Below are 4,491 nucleotides of genomic sequence, written 5' to 3'. Positions count from 1 at the left end.
GCTTGAACAACAGGAACAGATCCAGATCATTTTCTTTCTTGACATTCTCCCTGCTTTCAACTTCTATTTTGTATCATTTTGTGAAATATCTCATAGAATTGGGCAACATCTGTCTCAAAAAAATAAATAAAAGAATGTTTCAAATGTCTGTATCTATATCTGAATTTAGAGTGACCAGATGCTTGTGTATGTGTGTGTGTGTGTGTGTGTGTGTGTGTGTGTGTGTGTGTTAAAAAAGAAGGAAAACAGGTGCACATGTGAAAGCCTGAACAGCTGGGACATAAAAAGGCTGCTTGTGCTCCTTTTCAGCATGAAAGGTTTGAAGACTTGGTGAGCGGCGGCTGCAGTCGTTGGAGATTAAACGGCGAGATGGAGGTGCTGTTTTTGTCCTCGCGTGGGGATATACTGTCTGTTTACTTTGCCCATGGCCTTCTCAGCGTGTTGCCAAACAGATGAATGAACATCTAAAGTGACAGACAGACTAATAAATATGCTCCCCTTCGAACATCCTCTTCCCCACTTTTTCTACAGCAGTTTTTCTTTTTTCTTGTGCTTGAATGCCTGTGCCTGCGTGAGTGTTTTATTTTCATGGGCCACATAAAGATGAAGGATGTAAAGCATCCATATGTTTGAACTGTAGTGTAGGAATAAAGCCTGACCTGACTTGACTCCATCAGTGGCTGACATTACTAAACTCAATGAACTGTAATTTATTTTTATTTTTTTATGGTGTGCAAAACTACAAAGCCTCAGAGGCAGGCAGGAGGATCTAAACACATCAGTGTACAGCCCACTCAGAGGGGGTTCAATTCCTCAGACACATGGTGGGGAAAAAAAGGGGRGGAGGAGGCCTAATGCACTTACAGATCCACAGCCAGAACCGCACGAYGCCAGAGACAAAGAGGGGTCGAGCCACCACCTGGCTGCAGATTCAGGTAAGTGCTCAGTCCAGTTCTGAGGACTCAGCTTCCTGTGGTGGAGGTCAGGCTTTAAATTGTGAAGTGACTCTCTCACAGTTTTTATCTCTCAGAAGGGCCTCATTGTTTTTACTAATACGAAGCCATTTGTGAGTCATTATGAATAATGTGTAATGATGCAAGCATAATGAAAGTACAGCTAAACGCGTGTGATTACAGAATTTGATTCTGCACCAAAAAAAAGAAAAAAAGAAAAAAAAAAGAAGAAGGCTTCATTTTGTCCACGTCTCATTTCCTGGCTGCAACAGGGGAATTGACCCTGAGGCCATATGTCTCGGTGCGGTGAGTACAAAAAGCAATCTAACGAGAACAGTCGTAACCTTTATGCATGCCAGGAGAAGAAATATCTAGCTTTGAAATTAAAGTGAAATGTCTTTTACATGAAATAGTCTCTCTGCGTTCTGTCCTCCAGGACATAAAAAAATGGGCTCGTTCCACACCGGCTCTTAATTAGGTGATTGCCTCAGCTCAGCAGAGGGAGCCCCAGCTCTTATCTAGATTTCCTTTTCTTAGTGTAGACAAAGTGAGGCTGTGTGATGTCTAAAAAAAATGGCAGACTGCAGCAAGACTGCAATCACTGTCTGGACAAGAGCCAGAGAGGGTGGAATGCTGCCGCTGAGGGTTTAAAACACTATTATTTGGATAAAAACGTGCTTCTTCCAGGGTTGAAAATGTCCTCCATTCAAAGACCCCCAAAAAGATCAACAATTCTTGCTTTTAGTTCTGTGCCAAGATTTATTGAAAGGTTTAAAAGCTTTTTTTCCATGCAATTCTAGATATTTATATACCTTGAGTGCAACCCTTGACTGCAGTTTTATCAGCAGTGCTGCTGGCTGGCTGTTTTGCTGATTAGTTTTCTGACAGTTCAAGTCAATATTTCGCTGCTTTTGTATCTTAGTGCAATAAAATATACATTTTCTGCAAAGGAAGTCTTTTTTTATGTATGTCCTGCCACAGCCTAGGTGTGCAAAGTTTAATTTGCTGCTGAAAAAATAACAGTCAACAACCTGACAACAATGTGAAATAAAAAATAACAGGGTTAACCATGCGTTTTTTGTGATTATAGCTCAGAGAAAAGAAGTTTACCACAGAAACTTTGAAAATATTCATGCTAATTTTTTTTTCCTGTCTTGGAGTAAGACTTTTCTCTCATTACACAATAAACTCAGCTGCTGATGCCTCCTGCTGTACCTTCAGTTTTTTTTTTCTTTTTCATGATCCGAATCTAAGTCTGGGAGGTCTCTGCAGACCCCCACAGATGGGGCTTCCTTCCTCTGACGTGGTGAACGCCCCGAGGAGAAAACGAGTCACAGGATTTATGTACCAGTCAGCTCACAGCAACCAAGTGGGCTGGATGAAAAACAGGCAGCGACTTGATATCTGAAAGATGAAATGGGATAAAAATATTACAGAATTGCTTTGAGATGCTGCATTTACAGGGGGATCTGTGTCCCACTGATGCTCCAACATGTGCATGCACACATGGGCACATGTTTACAGAACTGAGCGAATAGTAATGTGGTTTACTGGGTCTTTACCTTTTTGTGAGGAGCCTCAAAATTATTGCAGCTTTTTTAATCCAATAAGAAAGTTACTGACAGTACTGCTGTCTCCTTGAGCAGTGAAATGTGTGTGCAGAGCAAAGCCTAATTTATTACAGAGTATAATGGCTGACTATTAAACTGAGTGCTCCTCTGGACTGGCTTGTATCTGTAGCAAGTGAAGGTAATRGAAAGTTCACAAGAGATGATGTGGTTTTATCTCAGTTGGGATTACAGGAATGTCTCTGAAATGTTTTCATTTGTATATATTTTTCCCAGTTTGCGTTAATAATAAGTCTTATTTAAGTTTTTCTATTTTTGCTGTGAATGTTCTGTAATCTCTCTGCCAGTCTTGGCCAGGATTCTCTTGCAAAAGAGATTTTAATCTCAATTAGATTTTCCTGGTGAAATAATTGAAATAATTATTTTACAATAATAATAATAATAATAACAATAATAATAATTTATGCACCAGAATTAGTCATGGTGTTCCTCAGGGTTCTTTGCTTGGACCAGTACTCTTTACTTAATATTACATAATATATACTCTTGTAAGGTAAAGTGGCACCCTGAACCCTCCAACTCTTGTTGAAGCTAAGCAGGGTAAGGCCTGTTTAGTACCTGAATGGGGGACCCTCTGAGATTACCAGGTTCTGTATAACCAATGYAGGAGTTGTGCCCACATTGCAAAAACTAGCAATAAAAAAACATTTGACCATAATAGGTCAAAGGTCACCTTCTGAAGGATGCAGACAAAAAAATAAAAGCTATAATTATCCATGTAGCCTGACAAATCCAATTAATTACATAAATTGCAAGCATGTTTAAGACATTAAGACCTGGATGACTCTTAATTTTCTGCTTGTAAACTCAGACAAAAMAGATTGTAGTTTTTGGATCTGAGCATCTTAACAGCACAGTCTTTTACAACCTCTGGATAAAAATTATTTTTGAAACCTGGTTTTATTTTTGATCAGAATATGTCTTTTAAGCCCCACATTAAAAATGTTGCCAKGACTGCTTTTGTCAGCCATCCATCCATCTGTACTTGCTTCTTCCTTTCAGAGTCACTGGTGYCCAYGTTCAGCAGTAATTGTGCGAGGGGTGGGGTTTTCTCTGGGCAGGTTGCAAGTCCATCACAGGGCCACATAAAGACAAACAACCATTCACTCATAACTAGGAACAATTTGGAGTTACTAGCTAGCCTAACAGTCATGTTTTTGGTGGGTGGGAGGAAACCGGAGCACCTGGAGAAAATGAGAGAATGTGAAAATTCTACCCACAAAAGGTCCTTGGGCAGGATTCGATCCAACAACTTTTCTGCTGACTGCTCTATCAACTGAGCCAACACCTGTGTAATATATAAAAAAAACATCTTGATGCAAAACTGATGCAGGAAAATCATTCATCAAGTCTACTATAAACTATAATACTTCTTTATTATCTGCATGTTAAAGCATACTAAAGTTTCCTTTCCCCAGATGATCCAAAATGCTGCTGCTAGAGTTCTAATAAAGARTAAAAGGAGAGATAATATTTCTCTATTTTCAGCTTCTCTCCGTTGGCTCCCTGTCAAATTCAGAAWATACTTTAAATTCTTTRCTTATATCATACAMAACTCTGAACAGCCAAGATCCATTTTATATTAAAACTCTCCTAAGGGTCATGACAGCTCTTCGCTGTCAGACTGCAGGTTTACTTGTGGTTCCTAGAGTTTCTAAAAGTAGAATGGGAGGCAGAGMTTTTAGCTCTCAGGCTGCTCACTTATTGAACCAACTGAGGMTGASACTCTGTCTACTTACAAGACTAGGCTTAACTCTTTCCTTTTAGTTAGAGTTAACTTGGATTTCCTGAGCTATCCCTTAATAACGTGGCTTAGACTGCCAGAGGAAAAATGGAGCACATTTCCTCACTCTGCTGCTGTCGTTACTCTCTACTTTTCATACTTGTTTTCTTAATTTTTACTCTCTTTA

Source organism: Austrofundulus limnaeus, unplaced genomic scaffold, assembly GCF_001266775.1.
Source record: "Austrofundulus limnaeus strain Quisiro unplaced genomic scaffold, Austrofundulus_limnaeus-1.0 Scaffold289, whole genome shotgun sequence".
Classification (NCBI taxonomy): Eukaryota; Metazoa; Chordata; class Actinopteri; order Cyprinodontiformes; family Rivulidae; genus Austrofundulus; species Austrofundulus limnaeus.
This window is presented reverse-complemented; position numbering follows the sequence as displayed.